Genomic DNA, 15,493 nt, shown 5'->3' with positions numbered 1-15,493 from the left:
AGAACAAATACGGTATGCACTCTCTGATAAATGGTTATTAGTGCAGAAGTCTGGAATACAGGAAGAAATGAATTTTCAATCCTCAAAATGTTAAAAAAAAAGTTCTACCATACTTTCCAGATTTCCCAGTCTTGGGTACGTATCCAGAATAATTCCTGTCCTAGTACAGATATATTTTGTTATCCATACTTATTTCTATAGACACAATTTCTATGAAAAGCCTAGATTTCTGTCAGTCAGTGGGTGTTAAAAGTGTTATATTTTAGCCAGGCGGTGGTGGTGCACGCCTTTAATCCCAGCACTTGGGAGGCAGAGGCAGGCGGATTTCTGGGTTCAAGGCCAGCCTAGTCTACAGAGTGAGTTGCAGGACAGCCAGGGCTACACAGAGAAACCCTGTCTCGACAACACCAAAAAAAAAAAGTGTTATATTTTATAACATAAGATATTATTACTATACTAAGAAAAATAATTACAAAATTCACAGCTAAATAAATATAGTTGGAAATAATCATTTTTGAGTGAGACAATCCAGAACTAGAAGGATTGCCTCACTCATTTTTCTCAAATTTGTGGATTTAAGATTTGAATATTCTTACTTGTCTGTATCATTTAAGAAATATATAGAATTAAGAAAATTACTAAGGATTAATGGAGGTGATCTTTCCAAAGAGGAGAGATGTGATACACTACTGTGATGAGCTAAAGGATAAATTGAACAGGAATGCTGAAACTGGTGGGGATGGGTGGAAAGCAGGGGAGAGGGAAGTGAGAAAAAACATTCAAGATCTTTCAGGGAAAAAAAATGGAAACCTTCCACTGTACAAGCTTCTTAAAACACACGCGCACGTGCATGCGTATGACACACACACACACACACACACACACACACACACACACACACGTTGTTTTTTAAGTTATCAACAAGATCCCTCTTAGTTATCTCAGACTAACAAACCTAGAGCCAGAAATGAGAGTTTTCTTTTAGAGTTTCTTGCTAGTGAGGTCTTATAGACTCTCAAAACAGTACAAGGATTACTATTGCCCTCAATTACTACCCATAACTTAATGCTAAGTCCCTATTACAAAAGAAACCACACACTTGAGTAAAGCATATGGCGAATTCAATTTAGTCTAGACTTTGAAATTTCATGAGTATTAAATAGCTTTCATAGTACTGGAAGGTACAATGCAAGCTGTCAGAGAAAAAGTAAACATCAATCACACACAGCCACAAACCTTCTGTGCTACAATAGTAACTGGCCTGGGAAGACTTGGACACTGTTGCAATGATAGTGTAGAGAGCCTAAAAAATATATATAAACACTTTCCAATTGTAATTAAATCCCATTCCAGAAATGAAGTCCATTTCTAGAACTACCATGTAGCTGATAACCTATGACAAGAGGGAATATGACTTAAGGAAGAACCTACCAATATTATTCTATTAAATATTATATAGAGTTAGATCAACAACTAATGTCTTGTAGTTATACCTATAGATCAATGTTTCTCTCAATTCTTATTGAGAATCTTCTTTTGGCTTCTCTCTGTGAAGTAGATAATGGGTAACATTGCAGCAAACAACTGACCAAGACACAGATAGTATGATATGGAAAATTTTCAGCACTAAGGGGAAGATATATACTATAAAATCTTTCTTCCAAAGCTCAGGGATCGCTGTAGAGTGTAGGAATCAGAAATACTAGATTAAAACCTTTTTGGATACCAAAAGAGAGCTGTGCAAGTGAATTTGCAGTGATTGAGAGATTGTGCTTTATATTACACACACACACACACACACACACACACACACACACACAAACAAACACACTGAAATAGTGAATTCTTAACCAAAATGAACTTCATACATTTTTGTATCTCTTCACAATATTCTTCTAAATTGTGTTTGGTAGTATGTGGGGAGCCACAGCTGCCACCAATATATATATATTGAACACCTGGTCTCTGGTCAGAGCAGAGAGCATTGATAATCAAGTCCTTAGTTGGAGAAGCTGTGTGCCTCTAGTTTGTGATGCAAGCTGGCATGATTTTCCCACAGCCTATTATGCTTTGCCACATAGCTGATGCTGATTGGGACCAGGGAAAGTATTTAACCTTCGAGGGCTGGGGGTTAGAGAGAGGATTATTATGAACTGGGCAGCGGTGGCACACACCTGTAGTCCCAGCTACTCGGGAGGCTGAGAGAGAAGATGATTATGATTATTGGGATAAGTAAGAAGAAGTAAAAATGAAGGTTCCTGATTAAACTGCTGGGAGAAGAGCTCGTTATTTGCCTCCTTATTTCTGCTGGATGGAAAGGCAGCCGACAGTAGTATATATAGGTAACAAAGATACTAAAACACACACACACACACACAAACATACACACATCTACATCTATACACAGTAAAAATTAAGAGGTATGGAAAGAATAGACAAGAGAAAGGAACAATTTTAACAAAGTTTTTAAACTCAGGGAGCTTTTATATACTCTAAATTTCATTATATTAATTTAAAATAGAATTTTATTAATGTACCCAATATTTCTTTATTTTCATTCTCTCTTTCCCTCCCTTTCTTTCATCTATTCTTCCTCTCTTCCTCCCTTCTCCTCTTCTCTTCCTTTAAACAGTTTAGTTTTTTTATGGGGCAAGATATGCTTGTACTATGGAGAACCAAGAAAAAAAAAAAAAAAAAAAAAAAAACAAAAAAACAACCAAACAAAAAAGAAACCTATTTATTCAATCTGGACCAGTATCTTTTGAAGTCATAATATATGAGCCCAAAGATTGCTAAGTAGTGTGAGAAATGTCAGTAAATAATCTGTGTATTGAGATTAACAACTTGGGAATTTGATTTTCTTTAAGGGGGAAAAAGTTAATGCTAACTCTCACTGACTAGGTAACCCATATTCAATTACTCCTTTGTGGTGAAGAAGGCCATAGAAATTAATGCATTCACATTATAAATGATATTATTACTAAAATATTAAAATATATTTATTAAAATAAGGACAGATCTTTCAATAAATGTCCAAATAACATTTATTTTGAATAAAATTATGTATCTCCCATATACATAAAAACGTGAACAACATATATATAAATTCAAATATATGTATTCTGAGCATTTTTGTGGGAGTTGCAATTTACTATATAATACATCCTGATTTGAATCTCTCCTCCATCTACTCCTCCAAGTTCCTCCTCACATCGCCTTCCCTCTAGATCTACTTTTCTTTCTGTCTTATATTAGGAAAAAAAAAAAAAAACCAGGCTTCTAAGAGGAAATAAGACAAGATAACAAAATAAAATTTAATAAGCTAAAATAAAAATGATCACATCAAATTAGAACAATCAAAACTAATAGAAGGAAAATAACCCAGGAGAAGGGACAAAAATCAGAGACCCACTCATTTTCATACTAAGAATCCCATAAATGTATTTGACTGAAGCTATAATATATTTGCAGAGGACTTGGTACAGACTGGTATCTACCACGTGCTTGCTCATTAAGTCTTTGAGTTTCTATGTGCTTTGCTTGGTTGATTTATAGAGCTTTATTGTACAACCCCTCTGACACATTATTTTTTTCCACCTCCTCTTCAGAAGGTAGGCATTTTGTAGACACATCACATTTAAAGCTATGTGTACCAAGGTCTCTCTGAATAGGACCTGGTGTATATTTACATTTGTTCTCGTCCTCTCCAGGATGAAGATTCTCTGCTGATGGTTGTATATTCACTGACCTGCATGTATACCAGAATATCAATAGGAATCATTTTATAGATACTGTTTTCCTTTTCTTTTCGTTATTAAATAAAAATAGTATAAGGCTTTACCTTAGGTTTCTGAACTATATTGTCTCTGTTTTTTGGTCACCCAAGGGTTTCAGGTATAGCTTCCATCTCATAGAGCAGGCTTTAAATCAAACCAGACATTTGTTCGTTACTCCTACAAGGTTAGAGACACTTTTGCCCTAGCGTATTTGGTCCTCAGGACACATTGTAGGTCCAAGGTTTTGTGACTGGCTTGGTGTGCATGTTTTTCTTCTGGTAACATGGAGCCTATGTTAACCTATACTAAGGACACTAGAACATAGTGGTGAAAGATCCATATAGGCACCAGCTTGACCACTCCATGTTTAGTGAGTTGTGTGGGTGCTGTCTCCAGCCATAGTGCTTTCCTGTCATTTTGGGGATAGCAAGCTGTTGTCTTCACTACAGCCTGAATTGTTTGGAGATTTCCGTGAGACCCGACTGGCCAAAAACTCAATTGGATATAAACTATTATCATTACAGAAATCTCCATTAGATAACAGAGTACTAACTTGATGTCAAGTTCGTATTCTGTCACCTTCATTACTCAGAGACATTTTTAGGACTATGTTTCAGGAAGTTTCCATTGCACTTCATGTCTATACCATCCCTTAAGCACCCTCAATTCCAGGTGTCTTTCTCTGCATTCCCTCCCCTGATCTTATTTCCTCTTCCTGACCCCTCTTTATCCCTGCATTTTCATGCTGTCCTGGTTCTTTTTCACCCTTAAAATCTATTCTACTTCCCTGAAATCCATGTAATCCCCATACATTCTTTTTCTATAACTAACTTCTCTGGTTCTATGAATTATAGCTTGATTCTCATTTACTTAGTAGTTAATACAGACATGTGAGTAAATGCATACTATGTTTATCTCTCTGTATCTGTGGTGCCTAATTAAGGGTAATTATTTTATAGTTTTATCAGGTTGCCTACAAATTCTTGAGTTTTTTTTTTTTATTTTTTTTTTTTTGGTTTTTTGAGACAGGGTTTCTCTGTATAGGTCTGGCTGTCCTGGAACTCACTCTGTAGACCAGGCTGGCCTTGAAGTCAGAAATCAGCCTGCCTCTGCCTCCCAAGTGCTGGGATTAAAGGTGTGCACCACCACCACCCGGCGGTAATTTTTTAAATAGCTGAGCAATATACTTCATTGTATAAATATATGGCATCTTTTTTTACATTTATTCTTTTTTTCACATTTTTATTAGCGTTTTTCTTTATTTACATATCATATGATTTCTTCTTTCCTAGCTTCTCCCCAAAACCAAACCAACCAAACAAAAACACCCAACAAGAACAAACCCCTGTTGCCTCCCCACTTTCCCTGCTTGCCAACCCCACCCTCTCGCACTTATTGGCTCTGGCATTCCCCTTCACTGGCGCACAGAACCTTCACAGGGCCAAGGGCCTCTCCTTCCATTGATGACCGATTTGCAAACCTCTACTATACACATGCTGCCAGAACAATCAGTCCCACCATGTATAGTCCTTGGTTGGTGGTTGAGTCCCTGGGAGCTCTGAGGGTACTAGTTAGTTCATATTGGTGTTCGTCCTAAGTGGCTGCAAAACCTTCAGTTCCTTTGGTCCTTTCTCTAACTCCTTCACTGGGGACCCTGTACTCAGTTCAATGGATGGCTGTGAGCCTCTACATCTGTATTAGTCAGGTACTGTCAGAGCTTCTCAGGAGACAGCTATATCAGGCTGGCTTATCCTTCCTTCAGTCCCTGCTTCACAGTTAGTCTCTGCAACTCCTTCCATGGATAATTTATTCCTCCTTTTAAGAAGGAATAAAATGTCCACATTTTGGTCTTCCTTCTTCTTGAGTTTCTTGTGATTTGTGGGTTGTTCTGCCTGTATTCCGAACTTCTGGGCTAATAACCACTTATCAGAGAGTGCATACCATGTGTGTTCTTTTGTGATTGGGTTACCTCATTCAGGATGATATTCTCCAGATCCATCCATTTCTCTAAGAATTTCTATATTTGGTCTATTAGTTTTCTATCAGAAATGGAGTTAAATATAAATATCTTTTTCTGTTCTTTAGGCTGTCACTTTGTCTTAATGGCAATATGTTTGTCTTATAGAATGTTTTCAGTTTTATAACTTCTGACTTACAAATTTTTTAAACTTAGTGTTTGTGCTAACAGTGTGCTGTTTAGAATGTCTTTCATGACCATGAGTTCAAAGCTATTCCTCAATTTCTGTTCTATAAAGTCCAGTTTATCTGGGTTTATACTGTAGACTTCAATCCATTTGGAGTTGAATTTAGTACAGGGTGTTAAATATGATTCTATTTGCATTCTTCTACATGCAGGGATCCAATTTGACCAGCACCATTTCTGGAAGTTACCTTCATTTTCCAATATGTATTTATTACTTCTGAATAAAAATATCAGGTACCCATAGGTATATGGATTTATACCTCAATCTTCATATGATTTCCTTGATCAACATGTTTGTATTAATGTCAATGTGATGTGGTTGTTATTATTATAGCTTCATAATACAACTTGAAATTGGAAATTGTGAGAGGTTCGGGAGTTCTTTAAGTTTTCGAGCTTGTTTTATTATTTTATCTATTTTGATGTCTTTTTCCTCCATTATGAAACTGAGAATTGTCCTTTCATGATAATTATGGATAACTGTGTAACTTAAAAAAAATCTGAAAAAGTATTTTCAAAATTGTTAAAGTCCTTCAAAGCAAAATGAACTATTCCACTTTTTATTTATTTATGTATATGTGTATGAGTGTTTTTACTGAATATATGTATGTGTATACACACACTATACCTGGGCAGTTTTTGAGGAGGTCAAGATAGAGCAGAAGATCCTCTAGATTAATAAACAGTTGTGAGCCATCATGCAGGTGCTGGGAGCTGAACACATTTCTCTGAATAAGGCTCCTGTGCAGTTAAGCACAGAATCATCAGACAGCACCCTATTTTAATACCTGTTAAATATCTAAGTAAGTTCTCAGAAATTCAATTATCCATTTCATTTCTTCTCCTCAAATTTATTTATTTAACACAATTTTAAAACTATAACCTCAATTTAAAAGCTATAAATTATTTTAAAAAATATGTATATTTCATAACATCATACTTATTAATCTTTTTATAGAAAATATTTTCAATAGATTAGAAGAAAGGACCAACAGTATTAATGATAATGTTCCTGACTAACTAATGATATTAAAAATCGAGTAAAATTTATTGTCTTAGTTCACTTTAAATCTGGTGACTTAAGAGAATATTTATACTGCATTCCTATGTATGCTTAAAATAAATTTACTTTGCTAACAATAATTTTATTTTTTATAGAGAATAATAAATATAAATATAATAAACACTTTTATTTTAAACTTTATTCATCAAATACTTTTTTTTTGTTTTTGGATTTTTGGTTTTTTGTGTGTTTGTTTTTTGAGACAGGGTTTCTCTATATAGCCCTGGCCCTGGAACTCACTCTATAGATGAGGCTGGCCTCAGACTCAGAAACCCACCTTCCTCCCAAATGCTGGGATTAAAGGTATGTACCACCACTGCCTGACCATCAAATACTTCTTAATACAAATAAGAAAAATAAATATTAAGCATCTGATTATGACACAATAAACTATTAATTGCCTTATGGATAATCTCAACTTTATTTTGTAAAGATTTTAATACACAATATTTACACTCAATATATACACATTCTTTGAGATAATCTAATCTTTACATTATAAATGTTTATACTGATCACTCAAATATACACAAAACTTGATTTATTTTTATTCATATTAAGAGAAAAAGGAAAAATAGGAAATACAAAGACATGTGAGAGAAAAATTAATTTTTGAGAGACTAAGTGGTAACTGGGTTTTCATATAATGGTTTTCTAAAGGAGATTATAAGTACTTATATACTTATTGAGATAAGACTAACTGGAAAAAATATATGTAAATATAAGAAGCAAATCTATTATCATTATTAGAAATTACTATAGAAAGTATCAAGACCTGTCACTGAAAGTACATTTTTAAGTCAGAAAAGATAAAGATAATCTTTGATTCTGAGAATGAATAGATAATTCGAAACAGAATGACATGTTAACTAAGCAGAAAATAATTACCTGTAATTAAATTTTAATAGCATTTTTTAAAGAATAAGAAGAAATAAGCCACCTTCCTTATTTGACAGTATTTATGCCAGAAGTTAATGAGAGATGTTTTAGATTTGAGTTCCCTATTGTGTTAAAAATTTGTCACAGTGTCCAGAGAACTATGACATACTCCTACTATTGAAAAAAACATTCATATTTAGCAAATAAAACATGCACACTCATATCCCGTGTCCCAGAGATTCCATGGCCATAGACATAGGAAAACCTGATTACTGTATATATCATGTTATGTGGTGTGTAAGGTCTGTAGAAATATGCTCAGTATGTCCCAAACAGAGGACTTTCCAATGTTTATAAAATAAGCCTCATAGTCAGGCATGGTGGCCCATTCCTCTTATTCTAACACTCAAAAGGCAGGGTGAGATTATGCCATAAGTTTTGGGGACAGCTTGGCCTTCTGAGTGAGACTGAGTTAAACTAACAAAAATATGAAAGACTGAAAAAGAAAACATTGGTGGATATAAATGCATCTCATATACTTAAAATGATGAAGAAATTAACCACATGAATGCATCTTAAGTGGAAGATGGATGGCACAGAGTACATATACTATATAGTTCTGGGTATGTAAATATAAATAAAATTAAAATATAGTAATTATGTGTGCAGTCATAGGTAGAATAACTACAAGCAAAAGCTTTGAGGAGAATAGTCTGGAAATGGCAGATCTGTAAAGATGAGGACAGGACCCATGCGCGTATAGGTGAATTACTTCATGAGTTCCATGATTTCATCAGCATTTTTGTATTAATTATAGATGTCATATGGCACATCAACATACCTGCACAAATACTTCTGTGTCATGATGAATCTCATGATTTAAAATTTATTAAAAATATAGTATTCAACTAACAATTATACCCACCTGAGTATTTCAGGACATGGAGACAAGTTTTAGCAAACTTTACTTTCAATTTTAGGCATATACATATATTACAATTTTAATTTAAATTACTAGTTTCATAAATACTTATGAATTTGGTCAATAAAAGTTTTACTGATAAAATTTTTTGATGGGACATTTTTATTTAAGTTATCCATCTTTACAATGATTTATGTGTATTACACCTATTTTTTGGTAGACTGTTGATAGCATCATTCATTTAGACCTTTTGAAACATCATTACAGTTACTTTGCCTTGAAAGGTTCCAAATGAGGAAGATCTCTGAGACTATCCGAGGTCTGACTGGTATGAGCCACAGTGACTATCATAGGACAACCATAAGGCCACAGTATGGGCAACTTGGAGGTAACCAACAGCAGGGTAATGGAAAATGCCTGATTCTGGAAACTTTGCCAAATGCCCAGGACTGGTAAAGTTGTTGATCCTCAAGGCCAATCTACAATTACTCCTTAATTATACAAGAATAATGCCTAACTATATGTAAATATTTGTTCTTATATCCACAGATAAATATAATACTCAACAATCATCATAAGAACTTCTAGTGGCGAACAGAAGATGAAGAAGATTACAGAAAATCATAACCTTTAGCAAAGCCCTCAAGGATGGTCCTTACCCAGGATGAATGAGGGCCATCCTCTGCCACTGCTTTCTTTAGTTCTCTAAAGTCTTGGGCTTCCCAGGGATACCAAGCTGTTGCCAGATTAACATTAACCAGAAACAGGTGGCTAGTATCTAGTATCTCCCAAGCTGAATTCACCCACCCCCGCATAGGGCTGCTTGCTGAAGGCAGCTCTTCCACCGCATTAAAACAGTGTTGATCTTCCAAACAACTCCTAAAGAGCTTCCACAGGTCTTAACAGCTTTTGAAGAGTCAGAAAAATTGAGTTTGATAATAACAGCTCTGGGAGAGCCAGAAAAATTGAATACAAAGCGCCCATGGTTATTTTTGTTACTTTTACTTTTTTGGTTACTTTTCTTTTACTTTCAGTTCACTACTCTTTATAGCCTCTATTTCCGAGGTCTTTATTGCTCCAACCCGGAGACCTTATCTTATTGTCTCTACTCTTGAGTCCTTATAGCCTCTACTTCCGAGGTCCTTATAGCCTCTACTTCCGAGGTCCTTATTGCCTCTACTTCCGAGGTCCTTATCATCCCACTTACCTGGGAATTTACCAAGCCGGCTTACCCTGACTGCAAAAGGTTCTGAGTCTCAAGAGGTTTTTCCTTCCCCGTCTGTCTAGGCCTCCAACTGTTACTTTTCTTTTACTTTCTCCCAGTCCAGGCCTCCAACTGTTGCGAGGTTTTTCTTTTCTTTTTCCCCATGAGGGCCACGAATTGTTGTGTCCTCCTCGTCCAGCAAGAAAGATGCAACTACACGAGCTCTTCCTTTTGCAGTTTATTCCAGGACCCTTTTAACAGTGCTTCTCCTTTCTGCTCTCTCCTGCCTGCTTCTCCTCCTGTTCTAATCTTATGCCTTCTGCCTCCTGCTCTAATCTTATATCTGCTGTTGCTCCTGCCTCTGGAGCAGTTACTTAAGCTCCGCCTTCTGGCCCACCCTCGGCTGTTGAGTACTCCCAAGCTTAGCCAATCCAATGGGCCATGTAGCAAAAGCAGATAGATCACCAGATGTAGAAGCAACCAATAGCAACAAGCTTAGCCAAATTAGGGTTTTGTTTACGAGGCTGCTCGCTCCTCTCCGGGCTCGGCTCTCCACACAAAATAAATCATAAATAGATAAATACTAATACAAAAGAGAATTTAATGTAACTCTTCTAAAGAGTGAAAGTTAAAAATGCAAACATAAACATGATATTACAGTATTTTCACAAAATGACTACAGAATGCTGAATTATAAGTGTGACAAATATATTTTTATTTTGTATTTGAATACATTGTATTTTAATTCTGTATGAAAATTATAAGACAGATGATTGCTTAAGTTCATACTTCAGTAATATACACTCTTTTATTTAATATGAAACTTTCATATGACTCACAAACCTTCACTTCAGAATTTTCTACTCAAAGTTCACTTCAGAGTTTTCTACTCAAAGTCTCAAAACAATAGAGAGCTAAGTAAATAATTAGATTTAAATATATATTTTACATAAAACATATATTGTGGGAACAGGATGAAGGATGGTAGATCATAGGCGGCAGAGTCACTTGAATCCCAGGAATCAGACTCTAGAGACCACCATCAGGGTGCAGATCTGAGTTTATGGTACAATGCAGCATCTCCTGTTATGATTTCTAGGAATATTGCGGAAACAGCCACCACCCTGGCCTTAGTTTCCCTTTGCTATTTCAGTGGTGTTTCTGGAGCCACATTAGATTTAATGCCTTGTGTGATATATCAGGACACTTCAAGGATCACATAAGCCTGTGTCACCTGGTTCTCCATCCCATTATATGTGTGTGTGTTTTATATGAATATATGAATACATATGATATACAAATGTACTGCATACTTTATATTATAATTATGTGGATTTAATATCAAATTTTGAATAGTCTCACAAATACACTCAAAATCTTTTTTTTTCATAGATAAGAATAAAACTTTTAAAAAAACAATAGGTTATCTTAACATGTCTAAATCAGATCTGGATGAAAATAGGCATATGTAATAATGAATGAACCAATAAAATGATAGTAATTAGAAGAAGGATATGTTTTTTCATAACAAGTTTCTGAATAGAAGGCTGGCTATATTAAAAATTTTAACTGCTCAATATGGATGGAAATATCAATAGTCCTGTTTGAGACACAATAAAAATTTCTTGTTTAGTAATGTTATTTTGTTGAAATTATCTTGACACACAACTTGTCTTATACAGTACAGTATACTCTGTAATGAGATCATTGTGGATCAGTGAGGTAAGAATATTTATATTCCTCTATAATTAAATCAATTTTTGTCATCTAATATCCACAGAGGATATGATGCTTATGAATTTTAGAAAGCTGTAATTGATTTTTAAAATTCTAACACATCTAAATCTGATCAGAGCTCCTTTATTTTTCTGTGGTTTTATTTTTTTTGTCCACATAATCTAATGTTCTATAATTTCAAGTACACAAAATACAACATCTGAAGAGAAAGAGAGCTTTTGTGATCATGACAACAACCAAAAAAACGAAAGTTTATATCCTTCAAATAGCTCCTTTATATGCAGGATCAACTGGCTTGTATAAACCACTGAGTTTGCTACATTATAAGTAAAATAGAATTTCTAGTGAAAAAAAATTATTCCTTTGAATTGTTGGCCAAGAGAAATTCAGAGCCTCTCAAAAGAATATAGGATATTTGCATCATCCTTGGTTGCCTTCCATAAGTAGGATGTAGGAAGATACCAGTTAAGACATCACACCATTCAAACAGGACTTGGAGAAATTAAACAGGAACTTATTGGAAATCTTTTACTTGAAGAGTAGCATGTGAATATATGAGGTTTACTTGAAGACTAGCATGTGAAATATATGAGGTTTTTTGTACAAGATACTGAAGGGAAAAAGAAAACAATAGTCCCATCCATCTAGCATCTTTATGAGACACAACGATGACACTCTTGGCAAGATAACCAAAAATGGTGTAGTACCATTCATATCTTGTGGCTACGTTTTCACGTAAAGCCTACTATGCATGAGAAAACTCATATTCAGTATTGTAAACTAAGCCACATAACAATGACTGAAGTCATAATCCTTGGGGGAAAAAACTACTTCTGCTTTCCTAAACTAATATCATTTTACATTGCACAGTAAATACTTGCCCTTACCCCCACATGTATGTGTGGTTATCTTCTCTCATGAAGCACATGCAGAGAGTTATAGAAATTTACACCTTGTCGGAACACTGAGACTATGAGTCTGCGGCAGCCTAATGCGAACTGAAACATCTACAAAAAAAAACGAATACACCCAAAGCTCAAAGAACATTGCGAAAAGGGAGATAGACACATTATAGAAGCAGAAGACCTTGGTGGTCATGAGCTGTAGTTTTTACTTTTCCATATTGTTTGTGTGAACATGGGGTAATTGGTTGAGTGCACACATATGCATATATGTGTATGTATACATATAAATGTATATTATAGATAGATATGTATGTGGAAAGAATTAAGACAAGTTTCTTATAAGTAATAGTTGTTAATAATAGTTTACTGCTTAACCATTTCAAGGGCTGAAATTCAAATAAATAAAAATAATATTTATATAAATATAATATGCCCACATATTATCAATTGCCTGTATTGTATGTGCAAAAGAAAATGCAAAATAAGTTGAAAATGCACGAGCAAATAAAAATCCTTTCTTTGTCCCCTTTCTATGGTTTTCCAATGATGTATAATCAATTTCAACTACTTTGGCTGAGTGTTGCCAGGTAAGTCATCTGTATAGTCCTGACTCTAACTGATGTGTTTGCAATGTCCATGCTTCAAAGATAATGTCCTTAAGCTGTACCCTCCAGTGCATATCGAAATCACCTCTCAATAATATCTGAACAAACCTGTGATCAGCATAATTTTAGTATATACAGGTTCTTTATGACCCCTAAAATCAATTTTAATGTAATTTAATAAGCTTGACATCTGAAAAGTAATCCAGGGAAATTCTCTTTTCCCTTACTGCATTAGTACTGTGTGATAAAGGAACTCAAGTCCTTGGCTGACATTGATAGTGAAAACATTAAAACCCAAAAGTCAACAACTCAAACTTGTGTTTCTGACCACTATTTACAAAGTAAGAGACAAGATAATGGTCAAGGACCAGTTAAATAATATGCAGTAGATTTTGACCTCAAGGACACAGGGTCACATGAGTGATGTAATTGGTAATCAGAAGCCTAGTTTATTTTGAAGCAGTATTCTTGTAATTTGTCCTTAAGCATTTGGTTTTAAATATACACACATTTGAGGGAAGATGCAAGAAGCATACTAATTAAAATGAGTACTTTATTTTTCTCTACCTTTGTTACTAAGAATAGTGTTTAATAATTTATTATTTATTCTTTGAAAATTTCATCCAAAGTAACTTCATAATCTTTTTCTCTCTTTCAACTTCTCTGAGATTCTTATCCATCTCCATTCTTATGCAACTGCATATTGTTGCTATAATATATATATATCATATATGATATATATATATCAGAGTCTCACTCTTAACGAAGACAATACAAGGAATATCAGCTACTCATCACAAAAATTATCTGTCCCTTGGTTTAGCAACCACATTCTAGATCAATTCCCATGGCATGCTTATTGGTTTTTTGTTTGCTGGTTTGATTTTGCTTTCTGTCTATGTGTGTTTGTGTGTTTTTGAACAAATGTAGGCACACTTTTTTGAGTTTTGTTTTTTCTACTTTAATTAATTAATTAATTAATTCTAGAAAGAGTGGGACAAAAACATGCAGTTGGGTGGGTATGATGGTGGAAATGATCTGAGAAGAATTCTGGATGGGACTATTATAAAAATATTGTGTATAAAAGTTATGTGTAGCTCTCTGCTTCATCTGTTTGCCTTGTGGGACTGAGCAACTTCTGGATCTTTAAACTTCCATTTACAGCTGCTGCCGACCATTGTTGGGAGTTGATTGTTGGGAGTTGGACTACAGACTGATCAGAGGTGAGCAGGAACCAACATCTGTCCCAACACTGGGAGTAACTGGGACCAGCAGGACCAAGCACACAGGAACTCTGCCAGCCCAGTGACTCCAGTTCCTTCCAGTCTGTTTAGGTTAGTGTTCTGTACAGATCTTGGGCACAAGCTCTGCAGCCAGTCCCACAACACACAGAGAAAGCCACACTCCCATGCACTCTAACAAGCCCAGGATCCCAGAATCCCAGAATCACAGGACCACAGAGACAGCTTGACTCTGAGGAGTTCTGACACAATCAGGATCACAGGAAGGACAGGCTCCAGTCAGATTTAGCAAGGGCAGGTAACACTAGAGTGAACCAGATGGCGGGGGCAGCATAAGAAAATAAACAACACAAACCAAGGTCACTGGCCATCATCAGAAGCCAATTCTCCCACCATAGCAAGTCCTGGACACACCATCACACCAGAAATGCAAGATTCAGATATAAAATCACTTATCATGATGATGATACAGGACCTTAAGAAAGACATAAATAGCACCCTCAAAGAAATACTGGAGAATGCAGGTAAAGAGTTAGAAGCTCTTAAAGAGGAAACACAAAAATCCCTTAAAGAGCTACAGGAAAACACAATCAAACAGGTGAAGGAAATGAGGAAAACCATCCAGAATCTAAAAATGGAAATAGAAACAATAAAGAAATCAGAAAGAGAGAAAACCCTGGAAAAACAAAACCTACAAAAGAAATCAGGAGCCACAGATGCAAGCATCACCAACAGAATGCAAGAGATAGAAGAGAGAATCTCAGGGGCAGAAGACACCTTAGAAAACATTGACACAACAGTCAATGAAAATGCAAAAAGCAAAAAGCTCCTAACCCAAAACATCCAGGAAATCTAGGATGGAATGAGAAGACCAAACCTAGGTATAATACGTATAGGAGAGAGTGAAGACTCCCAATGTAATGGGCCAGTAAATATCTTCAACAAAATTATAGAAGAA

The 15,493-nt window shown here is 35.3% G+C and overlaps 1 long non-coding RNA gene across 1 annotated transcript in view; it reads right to left on the bottom strand.

The window, feature by feature from the left end:
• The window catches only part of LOC116070951, a 29,702-nt gene extending 19,337 nt beyond the window's left edge, over positions 1-10,365 (bottom strand). Inside the window, exon 1 of the long non-coding RNA XR_004110648.1 lies at positions 10,051-10,365. This is a non-coding gene — a long non-coding RNA (uncharacterized LOC116070951). The remainder of the gene's footprint in view (positions 1-10,050) is intronic.
• Between the last annotated feature and the right edge of the window lie 5,128 nt (positions 10,366-15,493).

The sequence above is a fragment of the Mastomys coucha genome, unplaced genomic scaffold (assembly GCF_008632895.1).
Source record: "Mastomys coucha isolate ucsf_1 unplaced genomic scaffold, UCSF_Mcou_1 pScaffold22, whole genome shotgun sequence".
Classification (NCBI taxonomy): domain Eukaryota; kingdom Metazoa; phylum Chordata; class Mammalia; order Rodentia; family Muridae; genus Mastomys; species Mastomys coucha.
This window is presented reverse-complemented; position numbering and strand designations above follow the sequence as displayed.